Raw genomic sequence first — 24,098 nt, forward strand, 5'->3', positions numbered from 1 at the left:
CACACACACACACACACACACACACACACACACACACACACACACACTATGGCACTGTTTTTCCCCTGTTGTACAGGGGAATCCCATTCCCCTACACTGTTCAAGCAAGTCACTATAATAACAAGAAACAAAATCAAGGTCTTTTGCTCCCGCATTTGTATCTTTTGTCCTTTTTTGATCCTACAGCTATGGAGGACAGGCAGGCTGTCTTCTTTTTTTTCTTTCCAGATCTACTGCTCAAGAAATTCATCTTCTATTAGAAGTTGAATCTATAAGATCTTGAACTTGGAGGCACTTGTAGGGCAATCCAGAAAGCTAGTACTAACCTGGAAATCCTTCTTCTATAACTAGGAAGTCAGGATTCAGGGATGATATCATGGAGCTCCTATCTTCTCTAGATACTTCATTGCCCAAGCTTCTGCCTCCTGTGGGACTGAGGTATCCTCTAAAGTCTCTGGGGTCTAGGTTCTGAGTTTGGGTTTGAATGGGACAGAGAAAGTAAAAAAAAGAAGGGCCAGAAACTGCTAGACCTTGTGGGTTTGAGTATGGCTTCCAGATGCTTTTCTCCTAAGGAAGCTATTAACATCTGAGGTGGGGTGGAAATTCTTCTCTTCCTCCATGCCCCTACAAACCCCTGAAGAAAGAAATAAAAGTAAGAAAGGAAGGAAGGAAGGAAGGAAAGGAAATGAAGAAAGGGAGAAAGAAGAAAGGAAGAAAGAAGAAAGAAAGAGATAGAAAGAAAGGAAGGAAGGAAGGAAGGAAGGAAGGAAGGAAGGAAGGAAGGAAGACTAATTTGGGAAGGTAAAAAGAAGCCCAAATAGATTTGAGCAGTTCTGCTGGTGGCTTACTCTTAAATGTCAGTAAAAAGAGTAGATCCTTCTCATAGTCCCAGCCAACCCACTTATGTGGGGCACGGCTCTAGTCACTGGAATCCACCCCTAAATGTACCAATTCATCTTAGGACAGTAATAGTCATAGTGATTTAATTAGGAGTTGTCTTTTGTCCTCTTAATAATAGGGATATCCACACTCTCCATGGAAGGAAATTTGGGCAATCAAATATTCCAAACAAAGGCTCACATGTGCCCTAGTAAGTTAATCAAATTGACCAGAGAATTTACCTTTTCAAATCCCTTTATATATTGATAAAACTATCCATTTAAAAATTGCATGATTGGGGTAATTTCTAAGCACTGGCCAAACAAATAAATAATTCAAATACAAAACAAAACTACAAAGTCTATCAACAATTCTCTCCTGCTGAGTCTCTCCAGGGCCTCCAGCAGCTCAGCTAGTCACTCAAAGGCCACAGCAGCTTGAAGGTAGAAGTCTCAGCATCTTAAGGTGCCAGTCAAATTGGCATTTAGCTGCAGGCCTAGTCTCCTGTTGGGAAAACTTCAGGGATTTTTTTGAGAACTGGGACATAAGAAAGAGCATTCCAACCCATTTATATCCTGAGACTTTTTTTCCCCCAATAAACAATGGTCTGATTATATACGAAGTACAAACCAATCTAATGATATTGGGAGAAAGGGTGGTCATATATTACATAAACATGACCACTTCAGGAAAAAGCTTTCAACTGAATGAATGAATGAGAAAGCACTGAATTATGCCCTTACTATGCACTAAGTACCATGCCAAATCCAGGAATACAAATACAAAAGCAAAGAGAGTAACTGCTCTCAAGGAGCTTACATTCTATAGGGGAATAGATCATATTTCTATTGTCCATCAGAGATAAAAATGAAGCAAAACTTTAGTCCAAGGTGTGAGAAGGCTGGCCTAGATTCAGATCTGACTCAAGGAGCAATCTCAGCTGAAGGGTGAAGATGGAAACTGGCTCCCATCTGCTCTAATAACAGCTCAATGGGCTTGTCCATGGTACATTGGCTCTCAATATCACTGGGAGAAGGCTGACTCAGGCAATTCCCTATTTGCAGTTATGGATATGGCTGGTCATCTGGTATGGCAGCCATTCGACTGGCCCCCTGGGATTCTGAGGCAGCACTGATTTACCCTCCCACCTCCACCCCCAACCAGGGTTTGTATTACCTGCCTACTCAGCTGGATCCAACCCAAGCTCTGTGGGAGTGACCTTGTAGTAGAAAGTGTACAATGACTCCTCAGATCTATTTATTCTTGTTTCACCCTTTCCACATTGAGCTATCTCCATTATTAACTTAGATTAGCTCACTAGTGGTTCCTGTGCCGTCAGCTAGGTGGCTTAGTGAATAGTGTCAGACTAGCTCAAGATGAAGTCCTGCGTTCAGATATGGCCACAGACACTTTCTAACTGTGTGACCTTGGGCAAATCACTTCACCTCCACTTGCCTCAGTTTCTTCCTCTGTAGAATAGGGATAATAATAGCACCTATCTCCTGGGGTTGTTGTGAGGATAAAGTGAAATAATATTTGTAAAGTGTTTTGCAAATCTTAAAATGCTATATAAATACTAACTATTATTAGTATTACTTATCCATTTGTTCCCTTATCCTCCTAAGGGAACATTGGAGGGATCTCCTAGAAAGGGACTTTCTTTTGTTCCCCCCCAAAAAAACTCCCAAAGACTGTAATTCACAGAGTTGGAATCAGTATGCACATTTGTATTACATAATTATATCAGAGTTATCTAGGTATACTAGATATACTAGATGGAGTACTAGACTTGGAGTCAGGAAGATCTGAATGTGAATCCTTCCTCAGACCCTTAGCTGGTCAAGTCACTTAATCTCAATTTCCTCATCTGTCAAATGGCAATAATAATAGTACCTATTTCACAGGGTTGTTGTGTGGCTTAAATGAGATAATATGTAAAATACTTCATAAACCTTAAATCTCTATATAAATGCTAGCTAGCCATTACTATTGTTGTTGTTCTTCCTAAGGGATATTTTCTAATTCTTCCTTTCTCATTCTTTCACCAAGAAAATATCTAAACAATGATCAGTTTAGTTTCTGCATAACTGTGGCTTCACATATTCCCATGGCAGAGCTCCACACTATAATGAATTATGTAAGCTGAGATAGTATTTTTCAACCAAAGTTCTCCACTTTCCTAAATATGCATACCTGATCATAGGATTATAGATTCAGAATTGGAATGGTCCATTCAGGCTGAAGTCCCAAGAAAGTAATTTGGCTTGATTAGGGTCACATGGCTAATAAGTATCTGAGGTAGGATTTGAACCCCTCTTGTCTTGACCCCAAGTCCAGGGACCCATCTACTATTCCACATTGAAAGCCTTTCTATTCACATTTAAGTAAAGTCAAAGTTGGGGCAGAGAAGCACACCTTGAAACTAGCTTGCCCTTTCTTTCTTTTACTTCCAGAACTGTAAAATCAGTGCCACCTTCCAGTAGAAATGATTGTTCTTTCTGTGGACTAGTCTCTAAGCAGAGGGATCGCTGAAAAAAAATAAGTGTTGTTTTTTTTTTTTGCTTGTTTGTTTTTTATGAAGAGGTGGTCAGTAGAGGAAATGACAGCAAGCTAGGTGGCCATACCTTCCTACATTAGATATTTACTGCCATCCTGAAGTTTAGGTGCTAATAATTACACTTTGAGACAAAATCTTGGCTTTTAGATCTTGAAAGGATGTGGTCTCACCTGCCCATTTTACTAATTAAAAAAATTGAGGTTATAAAAGGTGAAGTGATTTTTTCCCCTATTTCTCTTGTATGTAGCTTGCTTTGTATATCTTCTTTTGCTCTTTTGTCTCCCCCATGAGATTAAAAGCTCCTTGAGGGCAGAACCTATTTTTTGTCTCTTTTTGTATCCCCAGCACCTAGCACAGTGCCTGGCACATAGTAGGTGTTTAATCAATGTTTATTGAGTTGAATTCAATTGGATTGGTTTGCCCATGACCACATGGACATTGAATGGCAGGGCTGGGGTTTAAACCCAGGCCTGTTGACTCCAAACCAAGTATATTTTCCAGGATGCCATATTGGCCTTGTCAAAAGGCCTATCTGGCATCTTACTATATTGTTGTTGTCGTTGTTCAATTGTGTCTGACTCTTCATGACCCTATTTGGGATTTTCTTGGCAAAGATACTGGAGTGGCTTGCTATTTCCTCTTCCAGCTCATTTTATAGATGAGGTAACTGAGGCAAACAGGGTTAAGTGACTTGCCCAGGGTCACACAGCTCATAAGTGTCTGAGGCCAGATTTGGACTCACAAAATCGAGGCTTCCTGACTCCCAGGCTGGCACTTCATCCACTCTAGGTACTTTAGCCATTTAGCTGCCCCGTAGTGCAATATGGTATACTACAAAGATTTGTTCTGAAAACCTCTTACAGCCCATCAGTGGTGGTGATTATTTTGAGATCAATCACTGTGATTCTGTTTGGGCAGAAGGTATGAGAAAGCATTATTCTGGTAGAATTTAGGGATGTTGATTGTGCCCCAAATCTGGGATTCAGCTATGCAGCAACAACTTACGGTGGTATTTGAAGCTATCTCCTGGTCAGTCCTTTTGAGTGAGATTCATTGCTCTCTCTGTCCATGATGCTGGAATGGAAGGAAGTGGATCAAATTTGTGTTTACCTCAGGGAATTCCATCCTTCGTTTCTATCTGACTGCTGGTTGCTGGAATGAACTGGTTGTTTGGCCCTCACCCCTAAGAAATTATTGTGATGACAAATTGACTGTGCTTGATCACATGTGTTTAAATAGTCTCTGCTGGGGAATTTCCCTAAATCACAGTTAATGTTTTTTTTTTAATAGTCTAAACAGGTAAAATGACTTTCTTAGAGTCATAAAGCACGTAGTGGACTAGCTGGTACCTAAACTCAGGTCTTCTGGCTATTCCTTCAGCATACTTTATACCATAGCAGAGGACAAGAGTGCTAGGCCTGGAATCAGGAAGATCTGGGTTTGAATCTGACCTCAAATATTTATTAGCTGTGTGACCTTGGGCAAGTCGCTTAACTTTTGTTTGCCTTAGTTTCCTCATCTGTAAAATGGGGATAATAGTAGGACCTATCACCCAAGGTTGTTATGAGTATCAAATAAGATAATATTTGTATAGCGCTTAGCACAGTGCCTGATACATAGTAGGTGCTTTGTAAATGTTAAATATGATTATGAGTTCTTTGTGACTTGTCGAAATGTCAGGGGGCTGAATGAGAGTCCTATATTTTCTGCCCCAGGTCCATGAAGTATGATGTGCTGTAAAGATCTTTGTGTGACAGGATGCAATCAAGACCAGAAGTCAGGAAGACCTGGGTTTGAGTCTCACCTCTGATACTTATTATCTATGTGGCCATGGCTGAAACACTTCACTTTTCTGAACCTAAGATTACTATATTATATTTAGATTATAGATTTTATGGATCTTAATAGCTGTAGTACCTACTTCATAGGATTGTTGTGAGGCTCGAATGAGATACTATATTGGAAGTGGCTTTGCAGATTTTGAAGCATAAACATGTTGTCTATTATTATTGCTATTTTTAAATTAATCTTATTTGGAGGCAACTATCCTAGTCCTATTAGAGGGAAAATTGTTTTCCTTAAACTAGACTTCATTACTAGCTCTTGATAGTCAGATGGGCCATCAAGAAATATTTAAACCAGTTTGTCCCTTATCCATCAGAGAACCAAAATATGGGGAAAGACTAGGAAGTCATGACATTAGCTTCTGTGTATGATTTGTTTAATCAGGCTAATTCCTTTATAGTCACACCTTGGATGTGGCCTTCTGACTCCTGTAAAAACTGAGTGATAATTTAATGAGGGAATCAAATACATTAGTGAGAGTATTTTTTCCTCTTTCCTCTAGTGGCTTTAGAAGTTTTAATCGGCTACTGCAGTAAATTCTTCTGGGAACATGGGAATATGGGGCTAGGGAAGAGGTGGGGATCGATATAAAAAAAAGATATTATTTTCTCTTCTGATTTGGCAATCCAACGTTGGGGCAGAGGAGAGGGATGATTATAAATACAAGCTACAGAAACATAAAAGCATAAATAACCAGGAAATTAAAAAAAATTAACAGTACCAGTTAATTGGGGTTGGAATTAGTGGGAAGGATAGAGAAATGAATAGTAATAGTATGTGTGTGTGTGTGTGTGTGTGTGAGAGAGAGAGAGAGAGAGAGAGTGAGACAGAGACAGAGAAAGAGAGAGATACACAGAGAAACAGAGAGGCTGACTATTCAGGAAAAAAAAAGTTGTAGAAATGGGATCAAGACCAAATAACTACCCCTAATACCCTCTCAAAATACTCTGCTTCTCAGCTAAAATTAAAGGGAGGCAGTGTGGTGGAGTGGAAAGAGTCAGGGACCTGGAGTCAGAAGATCAGGGTTTGAATCTCAGTTCTGCCATTTACTTGATGCATGTTAAGCAGGTCATCTAAGTTCTCAGGTCCATTTACAATGAGGTTTGGCATAGATGATCTTTATGTTTCCTTCTAGCTACAAAGTTAGATCATAGAAATTTTTCCTTCTAATGTTATCTCACTAAATAAATGGGAAGTGTGAGGTAGCGGAAAGAACACTGGACTAGTCGGGACTCTTGCGTTCTAAATCGTTTATCTTCCTTCAGCTCTAGACTAAGTGATCTGATCTAAGCAGGTCCATCTATTTTAAAAATTATTTGATTCCATAGTAGTATCAGGTTATCCAGTTAAAGCCACTGTTGCTTTCAAGGTGCAGTGCATTTGGTAGAGATTTCCATCTGTAAATCTCCTTTCCCTTCTTTTTGGAATGCTTCTTAAAGGAAATACTTGATTAATTTGATGACTTGTTCAATCTACCTGATAAGATTACCTGGCATGGACTACAGTCTACAGCAAAGCTATCTCATTTACTGTTTGTTTAGTCATTTTACAATTGATGGACATCTACTCTGATTCTGGTTCCTGACTTTGGACATGAGTTGATAGACACATAGAATACCTCTCTGATTGTTTTCCAAAAAGTAAGATTCAAGGAGGGTAGACCTGGGGAATCTCCTCCCTGTTTATTATAAAAGCTTCTCTACATTTCAGGATTCTTTCTTTACCTTGCTCCTTTCCCCAGAAAGCATCAAGGGATAGAGAGGGGATGGGGTTTCTCTTTTGCCCTCCTCCCTAGTAGCATCTTGAAGGAGCAGCTCATGGCAAGCTTTCTCATCACAGGAAGCAAGAGATCTGGACCTTGTCAACTCCTCTATTTTGGTGATTCACTGGAAGAGTGGATATCCAGTATGAAGGGGAAGTAATTGTCTAGTGGGTTTCCATATTATGTTTACTCTAGGGAATTACAATGATTCTGATAGACTATTTGAGTGCTTTTTGCTTCTCAATTTGTTCATAGGTTTCTATGACTCCTTGGCATCCTACAGAATTCTGAGGAGATAAAATAAAGACTGTTTTATGTCCAGAAACCATAGTGTTCTTTAAGTGTTTGTGAGGGGAGTTGGGAATCCCATTACTTACATTTAAAAAAATTTAGACATAAGCCAGTTAGTTATTTAGAAAATATCCTAGAGAATTACTATACAAAACATATTACACAAAACCAGTAGCCAAAGGGAGATACTGAATCCTTGGGGTCAGGCCTTGAGGCCTGAACCCATATTAAACTCTATCATGTCAGAGTCCTTGGGAGACCCTGGGTCATAGGGGACACAAGTGAGCTAATGCTATCAATTTAAAATCTGGGATCCCAGACTTCGGCCCATCAGCCCTAGAACTGCTTTCCCCATGTACCTTGGGAATATCTGTTCTTTCCCATGTCTTCAAGTATAGTAAGGTGTAGTTTGCTGGGAAGGAACTCTTTTTCCAATGGGCAAGCTTACACTTCCATCATTTGTTCCTTTGTCATTCATTTTGGAGGGCACCATTGTTATATTCTACATGGTTCGATTTAGGTTAGAGTAAAATGTATTTTTTTTTTAATAAACATGGATTTAAGTAAGCTTTCTCTTGTATGTAGATGGAATAGCACTGTCACTATTTTAACAGCTTTATACTTCACATGTGGCATTTTTAGCTTGATAGATGCAAAATAAATATTTAATAAAGGATGTTATACCTGGTGTACTTACTGAAAAACATGTGTAGAAATCCTGGATATTGCTGGTTTTAATTTTTGCCCTCCATTCTTTTTCTGCTTTTTAATACAAAATCTTTCACACAAGGGATCCAAATGAAACCCAATCATGGCTGCTTTAGAAGCTACTCAAGAATAATGTTTTTCTTCTCAGCAATACAAGGATCTAAGACATCTCCAAAAGTCTCATGATGGAAAATGCTATCCACATCCAAAGAAAGAACTATGGAATTTGAATGTAGATCGAATTATACTATTTTGCTATTTTTTCTTCTGTTTTGTTTTGTTTTCTCTTTCTTGTGGTTCCTCTTATTGGTTCTAATTCTTCCTTACAACATGACTAATGTGAAAATATGTTTAATAGGAATGTATATGTATAGCCTATATCAGAGTACGTGCTATCTTGGGGAGGGAGGAGATGAGGGAGGGAGAGAAAAATTTAAAACTCAAAAGCTTATGGAAGTGATTGTTGATAAATTAAAATAAATTAATAAAAAAAGATCACATGAGAAAAAAAATAATGTTTCCTTGTTCTCAGTTCTGATTTGAATGTAACTCATATGTCCATAACAAGACTATGATAGAATATGTCTAATTTGTTATTTTTATTTTATATTGCCAAGTGTCTTAATTATATCTTTTGTTTCCAGATTATAGTTTTTAATAGATATGCTATCCCTTTCAGCATAACTGAACCCTCCTTTGTGATGAAGAAAAACAGTTAAGTGAAAATTAAGTTGACCCCTCTGACACTATGAACAATTTCCTGCTCTCATAGACCTCCACCACTCCTCTGGGAGTGGTGGGGGAGTATTTTTCATTATCTAGTTTAAAGATCTAATTGTTCTAATTGGTTTTTCAGTTACTTCAGGTTTGACATTCTTATAGTGAACTTTTTATTTATTTGAGTATAATCTTGTGTATATGTTCCTTCTGTTTTTGCTTGATTCACTCTATATCAATTCATAAATATACATCTACACATATAGATGTATATATGTGTATATATATATACACACACATCTATACCTGTATATATATTCCCTTATTTTCTCCAATTCTACCTATTCTTCATTTCTTACTGCATAATAGTATTCTACAATATACTACAGTTTATTTAATCATTTCATAATTGATGGACATCTGCTTTGTTTCCAGTTCCTAACTTTCACAAAGAATGCTGCTGTGTAAATATTTTGGTGTATATTAGACTTTTTTCTCTCTTTGACTCCTTGAGATATATAAATATCCTGTAGTAGAGTTTCTGGGTCAAAAGGTATGATGAGTTTAATCTGTTTTCTTGCATAATCCCAAATTGTTATCGAGAACAGTGCCACCTACTCACAGTTCCACTCACAATAGATTCTTTTCCCATAGCTCCTTCTGTATTAGCTGTTTTCTAATTTTTGTTGTCCTTGAAAATTTCAGGGAGCAGGATTAAAAACTTCAGTGTTGATTTAATTTGTGTTTTTCTTACTTTAAGTGATTCAAAGCATGTTTTTATAGGGGTGCTGACATTTAGCAATTTACTTGAAAATTGTTCCTATTCTTTGACCATTTAGCTACTGGGAAATGACTTGTAATCTATTTTTGTCAATCCTCCTCTATATAATAAGTAAATATAATAGATTTATACTATATAATATTATTAGTGAAAATTGATGCATCTTACTTGACAGTTTATCTTGCTATTCTATCTGTGTTAATTTTGATCCTGCAAAAGCTTGTTAATTTTTATGTAACCAAAATTGTTTTGTATTTTATGAGTACCGCTATCCCTTCATTTCTTAAGCCATAATTGTGTTACCTTGTGTTCTCATCTAAAATGTATGTGTGTGTATGTGTTTACTATGATGTGACCTTTTATAATCGTGTGGGACATTCATTATAAACTTATTGTAAAATATGGTATCAGATGCTGATCTAAGCATAATTTTTGACAAACTACTTTCCAGTTTTCCTAATAGTTCTTGTCAAACAGAGAATCCTTTCCCAGTAATTTTAATTCTTAGGTGTATCAAACATTTTACTATGGGTTGCTTCTATTTGATGTATTAGTCTTTTCTATAGATTTACTTTACTACTTTTTAAAAAACCAGTACCAAATAGTTTTGATGATTACTACATTGTAGTTTGGTTTGAAGTCAGAAAATGGTTATGTATGGTGTCCTTCATTCTACTTTTTTTAAATAGTATTTTATTTTTTCCCTATTATATGTCAAGATAACTTTTAGCATTCATTTTTACAAGATTTTGAGTTCCAAATTTTTCTCTCTCCTTCACTCTTTCTAAAATGATAATCATTTGATATAGGTTATATATGTGCAATGATGTAAACATTTCCATATTTAGTCACAGTTGTGAAAGAAGAAACAGATCAAAAGGAAAAAAAAATACAAAAAAACAGAGTAAGTGAAAAAAGGATGCTTTGACCTGTATTCAGAGTCCATCAGTTCTTTATCTGGATGTGGATAACATTTTCCGTCTTGAGTCCTATGTAATTGTCTTGGATCATTGTTTTGCTGAAAAGATCTAAGTCATTCGTAGTTGATTATCACACACTGTTGCTATTACTGTGCACAATGTTTTCCTGGTTCTGCTCATTTCACTTTGCATCAAATCATACAAGTCTTTCCAGAGTCTTCATTTTTTCTGAAATCTGCCTGCTCAATATTTCTTATTGCACAGTAGTACTGCATTACATTCATATACCACAACTTGCTCACCTATTCCCCAATTGATCGGTATCCCCTCAATTTCCAACATTTTGCCACCACAAAAAAAGGGTTGCTAAAAATTTTTGCGCATGTAGGTCCTTTTTCCTTTTTAATGATCTCTTTTGGATACAGACGTAGTACTGGTATTGCTGGATCAAAGGGTATTCCCAGTTTGGTTGCTCTCTGGGCATAATTCCAAATTACTCTCCAGAATGGTTGGATTCATTCACCACTCCACCGACAGTGCGTTAGCTTCCCAATTTTCTCATATCCCCTCCAACATCCAACAGTTTCCTTTTTTGTCATATTAGCCACTCTGATAAGGTATGAGGTAGTACCTTAAAGTTATTTTAATTTGTATTTCTTTAATCAAAAGTAATTTAGAACATTTCTTCATATGCCTATAGATAAGTTTGACTTCTTTGTCTGAAAATTGCCTGTTCATATCCTCTGACCATTTATCAATTGGGGAATGGTTTGTGTTGTTATAAATTTGTCAAAAAAAATATATTTGTCTCAGTTCTCTATATATTTGAGAAACAAGACCCTTATCAGAGACACTTGCTATAAAGATTATTTCCCAGATTATGCTTTCCTTCTAATCTTGATTGCATTGGTTTTGTTTGTGCAAAAGCTTTTAATATCATCAAAATTATATATTTTACATTTCATAATATTCTCTATCTCTTGTTTGGGCATGAATTCTTCCTTAATTCTTCTTTTGAAAATTACTTCCCTTAATATTCTAGACCTTTTGTTCCTCTAAATGTATGTTGTAATTAAAAAAAGTCTTAAAGTATTCTTTCCATCATTTTATTATTTTAAAACTGAATATGCATATTAACTTATCTAGTGACATCATTTTTATTATATTGGTGCAGCCCAACAAGTATTAAATTGTCTCTACTTATCTTCCTTTATTTCTACAAAGAATGTTTTGTATGTTATTTGTAGAAAATGTGTTTTTATTGGTTAAATTCCACTTATTTATGAGTAATTTTTGATGGAATTGTTATTATTGTCATTTTCTCTTGGTCTTTGTTATGTATAGATATGTTGGTTATTTTTATGGATTTTTATTGTATCCTGATAATTTACTAAAGCTATCAGTCATCTCAGTTAATTTCTTCACAGATTCTGGTTGTTTTGTTTTGTTTTGTTTTTAACAATGCCAACATATATTCATGAAATAGGGAAAATTTTGTCTCCTCTGCTTATGTTTATATTTTTAATTCTCCCTCTTGGATTATTAGTTTAGCCAACATTTCTAGAACAATGTCATACAATAGTAAGAAGCAGCTTGCTTACTTTACCATTATTTCTATTAGGAAAGTTTCCAGTGTTTCTCCATTGCAAATAATGTTACCTCTTTTTTAAAAAAAATAACATTAATAACATTTTAATAACATTAAAGACGTACACTTACACATGAACTGTTTATGGTTTTTAGGCTAACAGTGCTATACTGTGTCAAAGACTTTTTCTGCTTTTATTGGAAATCATTAATTTGTAATCGTTTTTGTGGCCACATTAATAGACCAAGCCTGCTTTCTGAGGATCACCCTTGCTAAATATGGAGAGACTCATCACCAGAAGGAAGAACACTTGGTGATGAATTCATTGGCTATAGCAACTAATGAAAAAAAATGACTCTTATTCTTGTTTAGCCCCCTTCTGATGCTTCAGTCATGGTGGAAGAGTGACAGAAAAGGAAAAAGAAGGTTAAGGAATTACTAGTTTTAGAACATCTGTAAGCTTTGCTTTGTTTATCGGTACTCTAAATGTGAGATCCTATCCTGCTTGAGGAATTGAATCATATCACCAATGATATTCTCACTACAAATTAAACCAGAAAAAGAAGGAAATTTCAGTTAAATACAATGTTGTTTCACAAGTAAGCCTTGGAGAGACAAAGAAAGGAATTGGCAGGATAGATTTTATCAAATGCTGAAAGGCAACGACAAACATTACTTTTTGTCATTTTGTTTTGTAGTATTTGTGCTTAGTATTTGCAAAAAGAAAGTAATTGAATCAATCAATAAACATTTATTAAATGCCTACTGTGTGCCAGGCACTGTGCTAAGTGCTGGTACAGCTTACCCACCAACATTAGTTGCAAAGGATGAAAGGGTAGAATAATTTTATTTAAATCAATATACATGTTAATGCTTGATGATAAATACAAATATGGTAATAGGTGAGTGAGGTAAAAAAAGGTAAAAGAAAAAAAGGAAAAAGAGATAAGTAAAAAGTAAAAAGACTTGTAGACTACAAAGAAGCTTCATAACTTTATATTATGAATACTTTTTTTGCAACAAGGATTCAGAAGTTCTGAATAACACCAAAAAATTAAATTATTTAAGTGATTATATTTTAACAGATAGGATCAGCATCATTATTAATGGGGTAGTCAATACTGAATCAGTTGTCTGTGTACAGACAGATCATCGACTTGTTAGAACAAACATCAGAATTAGTAAAAGCTCAAGAATAACTGTAAGAAAAACATATATACTATAAATTTAGAAGCCCCTCAACTCTGAACTATTTAAGCTAATAATGATAACAATGGCAATAATATTAGATACTATTTACAAAACATTTTAAGATTTACAAAGTAATTTACATATGTAAACTTACTTGATTCTCACAAAAAACCCTGTGAGGTAGGTACCATTATTTTCTCTGTTTTAAGGATGAAGAAACTGAGGCACAGAGTGATTGAATGACTTTCTGAGGGTCATATAGATAGTAAGTGCCTGAGACAGGATTTGAACTCAGGTCTCCCTGACTTCAAGTCCTGTCTTCTATCCCCTGTACCAGCCTAATTGAGTAATTGAAAATGAAAAGTGATTGAAGAACAACAGAAATGACATTGACACTGATATTAATAGTTTTATAGAGAAGTTTAATGTAAAAAGAATCCACAATAAATAAAGCACTGATCAGGATTGGAAAGAAGGATGACACTTATACATCAGCAGTTCCTATTCATAAAGCAGAGAAATGTAGTGGAAGCTTAAAGCAGTTTAAAAAAAGTTTGGCAAGAGATACAATTAAATAAAGTCATTCTGTGGGTATTTAAAAAGAAAATGGAAAGAGGAGAACAGATAGAATGAAAATGGAAAATATCTGCGAAGATTTTATAACAAAGTCTTTTCATTGTCAATGACAGCAGTGCCATCACAGTGGAAGATTAATATCTCAGGCCCAGATATGTATATAGGGGAAGTAGAAGTTATACTAAAGAGAACAAAGATGGAAAAACAGCCAGATTGGATGACATAGTTTTTTTTTTTAAAGATTTGTTTTGAACATGACATAAATATGAAGGCATTAAGAGATTAATTTGTAATGTATCTGAAGAAAGGGAAGATGTCAACTACATGAAAAAAACTTGGCCCTTATTAATATTGAAACAAGTTTATCAAGTCTATAAACCCATCAACCTCCCAACCTATATGCCCAGCTTTCTCATCTATACAGTTTTTGTTCATCTTGTCTGCACACAAAATTAGGATAATCCTAAAGATTATATTTATTGTGAACAAGCATGATTTCACAAATGATATCTAATTGTGAATGCATACTTATTTCAAAATTAACTGAAATATTTAGAGAATACAAAATCCCATTCTGACATTTGATTTGATAGAACAAAATGCAATTTCTAAGTTGTCTCCCATTCAGACTTCAAAATTATTTATTTCTTGAAATATAAAACAGAAATCCTTGTTGCAAAAAAAGTGTTCATAATGTAAAGTTATGAAGCTTCTTTGTAGTCTACAAGTCTTTTTACTTTTTACTTATCTCTTTTTCCTTTTTTTTTTACCTCACTCACCTATTACCATATTTGTATTTATCATCAATTCAATGACTATTTGATCATTAACATGAGGCAAAGCATAAAAATGAGCACCACTGTGATGGAGGAGTCCAGTGCAGAGTCTAAATTGAAGAGAGTTTATCTATGGATGATGGGTTCCTCTAGATGTTCCTATTTATAGATTGTCCTGTTCTGGTTGCATCAAGATGCACAACATTGAAATGTACCACGGAAAAGATGTGTAATAGCTCAAGGTTTTGGCCTGCCTATCCACACAGGAGAGATCAAGTGGATGAAGAATGTCTATTGCCCAGGTTATTACATGCATTTAGATGGGACTTTTATAGGACTTTTCCATCAATATGTATTATATATCAAGAATATAACATAAAAATGGATGGTAGGCCAAGAAATCAACAGCAAGAGGAGAGAAGGCTATATTGTTTTTGGGAGATATCAAAGCTCCTTTCATGACCCCATATTTCTCCCAGAAACAAATACCCTTATTTTAGAATACCAACATTCCACCGATGAAAGTGAGACATGGAATGAAAGAGTCTCTGAAGAACTGAAGTTGAAAATGTTACAAGTGCGATTGAGAGGAGCAATGTAGGTGTGAGCAGAGCACAACATATAACCAATAAGTGGTAGACCACTGAAGAACAGAAGGAAAAGAAGGAAAATGTATGATGAAAAGCTTAAGACAGATTGGCCATGTGGTAAGGGATAGCACAGTCACAATACTCCACTGGTATCCTAGAAATGTCAGGAGAAAATTAAGAAAGGCTTCTATCATATTGAATGAACTTTCTGTGGTGAACTTACGAGAAAAAATTAATGCAACTCTTACTCTTATTTTTTTAGAATTGCCTGAAGCATAATAGCTTTTGTTCTATAACTTCATTTTTACTTGACTTGAGCCTACATATTTTAAATATCTTTCTTATGTGCAACAATTTTTAAAAATACAATCTTCCAGTTGCTTTAAGTTTATTGAGGAATTTAATCAATTTATTTTTAAAATTATAATAATCAATTTTGTAATTTCCAACAAATTATTTCACATTGTTTCTCCCTCTTTTTTAACCAAACATGAGTATCTAGTTTGTTTTGTTTACATTATTCAGATTACCCTCTCCATTTGCCCCTAATAATGTACCCTATGCCAAATTTCTTGAAATTACTTGTATTGTCTCTGTCTCTGACCTCTCTTTTGTTTAAAACTCTTTTTCCATTCAGATAAGAGTGATAGTGAATTTTCCATGTTAACCATTCTCTAAATTTCTGTTAAGTTAGTTTCTAATGCCCTTTACTAAGAAATGGTTCTCCTCTGTAACCTGTCTCTGAAGGATATTGTCTTTTTTTTTTTTTTTTGCAGGGAGTGACTTTTTCTTAATTACCTGCTGTTCTTGATGTCACAAAACATTCCCTTTGGCATCTAGGTTTTCCTGGTTTTTTTTTTTAATCTCTTTTTTGTCTCTCTAAAATTTCTATCTTTCTGGGCCTCTAGTGAGAGATAGTTTAGAAAAGTCTGAACTCTGCTTGTGGAAGCTATTGGAGAAACTGTCCTGACACAAAAGAGTTCATTTTAAAACGATTGTCTTACTCTCTTATACATCTGTGTGATTACTCCATGTTGTTTTATCTCTGCTAATAGGATGTAACTGCCATTTTTCTTTCAGTGACCTGCTTCCAATGTTCAATCCCTACTGTATCACTATCCGCAAGACAGGAGGAGAAACTAATAATTTTTTGTCTGTTCCTTCTTTCAAGTTCTGATCAGTTTTACTTTGTATTCCTGCACTTTGCTTCCTTTTCTTAACTAAAAAGAAATTCCTCTGGTCCATCTAAGCAACCACCAAAAATTATAGATTTTTTTTAACGAGAGAAGGAGGTTTATTTTGTCCCTGAAATGTTAGTTCTTTTTTTCTTCCTTCCTCCTGCTTTCTTTTTTACCCTCATGTCTTTTGCTTTTCAGATCCTATTGCTCGTACGTGCTCTCTTGTTCCTCAGTGTCTCTCAATGTGCAAGTTCTTAAAAGTGAAAATTAAAAAAAAAACACAAATTTCCACAGCTTACATTCTGAGTATGTTATATCCCTAAATGCATGAAAATACTGTTTTCATTTCTTCATTTTTAATTGTTATCTAAATCTGCTTATATTTCTTCTGTTTCACAAGTTTTCATATTGAGTAACCTGTTCAAATCTAGCTTCCTTTTAAGGGATGTCTTCCCTTTTGCTAAATAGTCACATAATTTTGCTGATCACTAGCCTCAGCTCTACTTTCAGATGCAAATGCAGTATCCATCTTTTTTTGTTTTTTTAAAAAAATTCATTCCAATTCTTTCTCTCTTGTAAATGAAGAGTAAATATGCCCAATTTTGAATATGGAAAGCGTTTTCCTTGGATTACTGCAATGTCTCCTGTGTAATATTGTAATTCTGAAGTCTGAACATGATGTTTCTTGGTGAATTCAATTTGGAGTTTCTCGGTAATGATATATGTGGACTCTCTTGATCTGCATTTTGCTGTATGCTTCCATTATTCTGAGCAAGTTTCCTGTATGATTTCCTGAAGTATGTTGTTTTTGTTTTATGCTACCTCACTTTAATTCCAGAAGACCTATAATCCTAGGATTATCTCTTTAGAGTCTACCATCCAATTTAGTGTTCTTGTATTCTGGAGCTCTCATGTATTCTAATTTTGTAGCATTTCCTCTTCCTCAATTCATTTTCTTTCTCTCTCTGCATTTTAAACTTCAATCCTTTCATTCTCTTTTGTAGAGACACTATCATTTCAGAAAGAATCATCAATATAAAGCTGTGGCATGATTGAGTAAGAAGAGTGTTGAATTTGGGGACAATAGAGTAGAGTTTAAATGTCAACTCTCCTACTCCTTGTATGAAACTGTGAAGACCATTGAACTTCTCTGGACCTCAGTTTCTTCAACCATAAAATTAAGGAAGTTGGACTAGATGGCTATTGAGTTCCCTTTTATCCGTAAGTATATAATTTATTCTAAATTCTTTAGTCTTTCAGATCCATTGATTTCTTTCCCAAGCTCTCTAATTTCTGCCCTTATTTCTTGATATCTTCACTTAATTTTTTATTGCTCTTTTGAACCATCACAGAAGTTCTTAGAAGTTCCCTCATGTCATTTCTTGGGGATATGTAGGATTTATTGTAATGTTTTTGCCTTATTTTGAGTTTTTGGAGTTGATTTCTTTTGCTAATAAATACTTATTTCTTTCTTTATTCATTTTTCCTACTTTGTTGGTTTTATCTACCTTTATAAGTCATTCTGCTGGTTATTTTTTTAAAGGGTGTCATTGCAATCATCATGCTTTTTAGTGTCAATACTTTTCTTCTGAGGTGTAATAACTTTGAGACAGGGCCAGTCTTGTTTTACTACTGAACTCCTAATACCTGGTTTTTGTTCTCTCTAGTCAACTAGGGGTGGTGGTGGTGATCCTCAGTGTACTGGAATTGAGCAGTTGGAGCATTACCAGAGGAAAAACCTGAGATGGCACTGCAGCTGGGTCAGCTTCTTTCCCATCTTTCCTGCTGCCACTCCTATGGATTCCTCTCTTCTCTTAGCAACTACTTTTCTTCATTCCCTAGATAAATGCTGGGGGCTGGTTGGATTCATGACTTCTGACCCATGAAAGGGTAGAAGGAAGATTACCTGGGAAGCTGTTGAGAACTCTGAGAAACCTTTTAAACTAGAATGCTTCTTCACCTTTCTCTTAATCCTCTTCCTGCCAGCTTCTTTCTTCCTGTATTGTATTAAAGAGTTATAACTAGTTGATACTTCTTGGTCCATCTCTTCTCCATAGCAATATACTTTCTTTTTCCCCCAGGCTATCCCTACAATGTGGGTGGTCAGGCTTATTGAGGCCCTAATCCATGGAGGGGTTGGAGAAGGATTAGGATTCTGACATAAGAAAACTCTGCATCTTGTCTTCTTTTGTACTTGGATACCTCCGTCCTTTAAAACAATCATCATTCCTCCATCTTAAGTCTTAGTCCTAGTTTAATTACAGACCCTCAAAACCATGGAGACAAGGGTATGCAGGAAACTGTGGAGGGGTTATCATTAAAAGATGATACCTATAGTGTTATTAGTCACAAGGGACATGGGGTACTTACTCAGGGTTAATGACCAAGGGCTATGTTAGGGGAGCTACAGGAATTGAAGGAGAGTGGTCTGGGCCAGAACACATGAGCACCAAGTACAGGGAAAGAATAACAAGATGGTCTTCCATAAGAATTTTCTGCAAGAATTACCTTGTGGGTCCTTTTCATAATATCTCCTTTTCTTGTTATGTCTCTTTTTGTGAAATTCAAATGATCTGTGATTTTACCAGTATGGGGAACTCCTGGTATGAGAACTTGTTCTAATAATTTAGCTCTCAACTCATGTATGATTTAATAGCTATGACCTAGGTAATTGGTTGAGGTACATAAAGCATACATACCTATGCAGATTCACATAATTACTAAGTGTCAGAGTCAGGAATTAAACTGTCTTCAGCTTGTCAGGCCTGACACTCATCCACTATGTCACATTCCTCCTGAGGGAAGACTTGGGCTCAGATCCTGTCTCTGACATATACTAGTTGTCTGACCAAAGGCAAGTTGCTAAAACTCCTTCAGCTTCAGTTTTCTTATCCAGGGCCAGAACTACTACCTCACAGGGTTGTTGTGAGGTTTCAGTGAGCCAATATATGTAAAGCACTTTGCAAACCTTAAATCACTGTACAGAATATTAATTATTAATTATGATTATTATTACTTATTTATCTTGAAGCTTCTGGCTAATGATGCAATGAAGATTGATTCAAAATGAGAAAATTTAGAAAAAATCTTTGGAGGATTGGCATGCTCTTTGGACTTATGTCCGTCCTAATTTTTAATGTCATTTCCCTTGGAAGGCATATCTAACCAGCTGTGAATTTCTTGGAAAACTCCACAAACCTTTCCTTTCCTCCAATAAATTGATATGCAAGCCTATAGATCTTTTATAATTCTCATTCAAACTGCCTCCCCTGAAACTGATAAGAGCGTGTTTTTTTTTTCTTCTCTTTTTCTGTCTCATGAGGAGACTGAAATTGATAAATCTTCATTTGGAAAATCTGTCTTTTACTTTGACCATCAAATTAAAACTCACATGGAATGAAAGCATAGGGAAAAAAAAGAAATATATTCATGATGCAGGTACAAAAACCCTATTAAAAATAAGAAAAAATATTCTTACCCTTAAAACTTTTATGGAAAAATACACACTTCCAAATAATAGAGAGAGGCTGTTGAGGTCACATGTCTTTTGTATGTCACCTCCAGTCTTCTATTTTACACAGCCTATAACTGATATTGTTACTGAACCTTAGAAAATGAGACTTAAAAGATCAAGTGAGGAGCAGAACTGAGTTGACAAAATATAGCAAGTGCATTGTTCCACATATCCTAGCAATGAGATGAGCTCTGAAATAGATGTGTGTAAGGATATATTTATTTCTTTTTTTTTTAAATGTGTAAACCCATTTATCCCGTCCAGTAATGCTGGTAATAACATTTTGTATTTGCAGGCCACCTTTACTTGAGAATCTCCCTCTTTTTTGGATATATTTATTAATCTTCCCTAAGTACTTTGGAGTTATTCTCTTCATTTAAACCCAAGAAAATAAATATATTGGTTAGACCCATTTGAAGCCAGTGATCCATTTTTGGCTCTACCCTCATGCCAGTCACAGAAAGTAGTTAGTTAGTAAATATGAATACTGCTCAAACAACAAGCCCAATTGTTAATTTGTGCCAAAGTGAGTTTGTAGTATATTTGAAAAAACATCCAAAAAAGTTAATTGCAGACTCTAAATCTCTTGGACTGAGGCCATTTTTAAAATATAGCCTTTTAGCCTCCAACTTCCATGCCACATACTAAACACTTCTCTAAAATAATATTCACATTGATGTTTATGGTTTCAGATCGGATAAGGGTTTGCTAATTCATTCCCTGGTGACTTCAACTGAACTTAACATTTACTAAGCTCTTACTATAGTAATAATATTATGCAATATTCTGAGTGGAGGAGGAGGTGGACAAGGAAGAAGAGGGGAAGAAGGGGAAGGAAAAGGAGATGATGATGAGGACAATGATTCTACCTGCTGTAAAGACTTGTGATTTGCAGAAAATAGTCACACTGTCACTTAAGCTCAACAGTAAGCTACAGGGAGGAGGAATATAGACTCTTTTAAGATATTCTGATTTTCTTGCATCAAGTCTTGAATTTGGCTGTGTTATTTTAGTCTGGTATAAACTGATGCTCAGATTAATTTGCACTCAAATGTAGAAACACAAAAGCATTTCTGAGTGTAATATGAACAAAGAAACTTTAAATTGTTTTTCTTTGTATTTTTGCAACCTAGTAATGTATGTCTGGAAAGATAGTGCTGAATACATAGTTGTTTTGGTTGGTTTTTGTCTGTCATTGTTCAAGAGAACCAAAATTACATCAGTATATTAGAGTCAAGGTACGGTGTGTCCAACTGCGACTGATAGCACCATCTTTGACTCGAGCATGTCCTTTGCCAGTGACTCTCATGTCATGCAATCAATTCCAAAGTTCTTCAGAGAGACGTTGAGAGTGTCCTTGCATTGCTTCTTCTGACCTCCATATAAGTGTGCGAGCTCTTCAAACATACTTTCGGCATTCAAACAACGTGGCCAGTCCATCAGAGTTGTGTTTTCTCCAGTAGAGTTTGAATGCTTGGCAGGTCACTTCAAGAAAGGACCTCAGTGCTTGGTACCTTATCTTGCCAGGTGATCTTGAAAATATTCCTAAGACAATTCAGCTGGAAGCTATTCAGTTTCCTGATATGGCACTGGCATACTGTACAGGCTTCAACAGGGTCAGCATAACAATTTTATAGACCTTCAGTTTGGTAGTCAGTCTAATTATTAGGGATGGGGAACCTGCAGCCTCCAGGTCACATGTGGTCTTCTAGGCCTTGGGTGTGGCCTTTTGACTTAACTCAAACTTCACAGAACCAATCCTTTTATTAAGGGGATTGGTTCTGTGCAGTTTGAATTCAGTCAAAGGACTGCAGTTGAGGTCCTAGAGGGCCACATGTGGCCTCCAGACCACAGGTTCCCCACATCTGGCTTTAATACTTCTCTCCCACATTTTCTTTCAAAGTCTCCCAAACACTGAACTTGCTGGCAATTCCTGTATCAACCTCGTCATCTATGTGGACATCCTTGGAAAGTATACTGCCAAGATAAGTGAACTTATCCACTGTATTCAAAATTTCTCCATTTGCTGTAACTGATGGTTTCACATGTGGATGGTGTGGTACTGGCTGATGGTGTTTTCTTGGTGTCATTTGTTAGGCCAAAATTATCACAAGCAGCAGAGAATCGATCCATACTTTGTTGCATCTGAACTTCAGAAGCTGCATTGAGTGCAGAATCATCAACCAACAGAAAAATCATCAACCAACTCTCCCTCTATCCCCTTTCTTCAAAGGCTTGAAGCCTTTTCAAGTTTAATGATTTACCATCAGTGCAGTAGCTGACCATAATGCCATTTTCATCCTTATCGAAGGTGTCTGACAACAATGCTGAAAACAGCATGCTAAAAAGCATGGGAGCAAGCACACAGCCCTGTTCACTCCATTAGTGACTCAGAAAGTGTAATACCATTGTCCATTATCCAGAACCTGTGCAAGCATGCCATCATGAAACTGATGTATGATACTGATGAACTTCTCTGGGCAACCAAATTTTGCCATAATTATCCACAAATCCTCATGACTAACAGTATCAAAGGCCTTGGTCAGATCGACAAACATTGTGTACAGACCTCTGTTCCGTTTCTGACATTTCTCATGGAGTTGTTGGTCAGCAAACATCATATCAATCATTCCTCAGCCCTTTCTGAAGTCACATTGGCTCTCAGGTAGATAACCATCTTCCAGGTGAAGGACTAGCCTATTACGGAGGGCTCTGGCAATAAGCTTGCCAACAATGACTAAGAGAGAGAGACACCCCTGTGATTGTTACAGGACAAGCTATTTCCTTTACCTTTATAGAGGTGGACAATAGATGCATCCTTGAACTCCTGTAGCATAACTTCCTCTTGCCATGTACCTCAGAAAATTTCTGTCAGCTTTTGTATGAGCAGTGGCCCCCTTGCCTTGTAAATGGCAATTGGAATAGAATTAGCACCAGGTGCTTTGCCACACTAGAGGAGCCTAATGGAATTCAAAACCTCTTCTTCAGTTGGAAATTTGACTAGAGAGGGATTGACTTCAACTTGAGGTATATGGTAAATAGCTTCAGCATTCATTAATGGCAGTCAGTTGAGAACACTATGGAAATCACTAATCAATGTGGCTCTATCAGTACTGAACAGTTGAGATGCTCCTTCGGTCTTTGGCCCATAAATAGCCTTCAGGGCATCATAAAAGCACTTTGAATTGTTACTATCAGCATACAATTGAATTTCATCTGCTTTCTTACTGAGTCAAGAATCCTGCATCTCTCTCAACTTTGCTTGTACTTTACTTTTGATGGCATTAAATACTGCCTTCGTAGAGATGAGTGAATTATTCTGCTGGTAAACCCTGTGGAGTTCTCATTTTTCTTTTAGCAGCTTCTGAATTTCCCCATCATTTTCATCAAACCAATCTTGATGTTTTATTTCTGGCCCAGATGAGTAAATGCAGCACTGTACACCAAATGTCTGAAAGCTGCCTACTCCTTTTCTGCTCCATTGTTGCCAACTGTGTGTTGGTCCAGCTTTTCCTCCAATTTAGCAACAAACTGTTTGTGCTTAGAGAAGAGCTTTAATCTGTTGACATTAAGTCTTCTGGTAGTCATCTTGCCTTGGGGCCACTGCCTTTGTTGAATGCAAGTATTTAACTTCTAGAGGATAAGTCTATTATCAGTCCAGCCCTCTCTAGCACACATCCTCTTTGTCACTCTCATACCCTGTCTGTCTTTCTCCTTACAATCACATACTCTATTAAATGACAATGTTTGCCGCAAGGGTGCATCCATGAAGTTTTATTGTGTTTAGGTAAATGGAAGACAATGTTGGTGCTGAGAAGGTCATGAGATGCACAAGCTTTTAGTAGTAAGAGACCATTGCTGTTGCTGTTTCCAACTCCATTCTTCCCAAGGACTTCCTGCCATACATCGTGTCTCAAAAGTGCTGGTGCAATTTTAAGCTACTAAAGCAAAAAAAAAATAATAATAATAAAATAAAAAAACTGCACAAAGGCTTTTGGGATACCCTGTACAGCTATATACAAAACACATACAAAACAGATAAAAGAAAGCTTTGGAGGAGAAGGCCCAGCAGCTGGGCAAAAGACCTCATGCAGAAAGTAATACTTGAGCTAGGTCTTGAAGAAACAGAAACTCCAAGTGATAAAGTCAAAGTAGGAGTACATGCAAGGTATGACAGAGAGTCAATGCATATGGAGATAGTAGATAGAGGATTATGTGTAGGAAC

This window comes from Vombatus ursinus, unplaced genomic scaffold, assembly GCF_900497805.2.
Source record: "Vombatus ursinus unplaced genomic scaffold, bare-nosed wombat genome assembly UNPS02014778.1, whole genome shotgun sequence".
NCBI lineage: Eukaryota > Metazoa > Chordata > Mammalia > Diprotodontia > Vombatidae > Vombatus > Vombatus ursinus.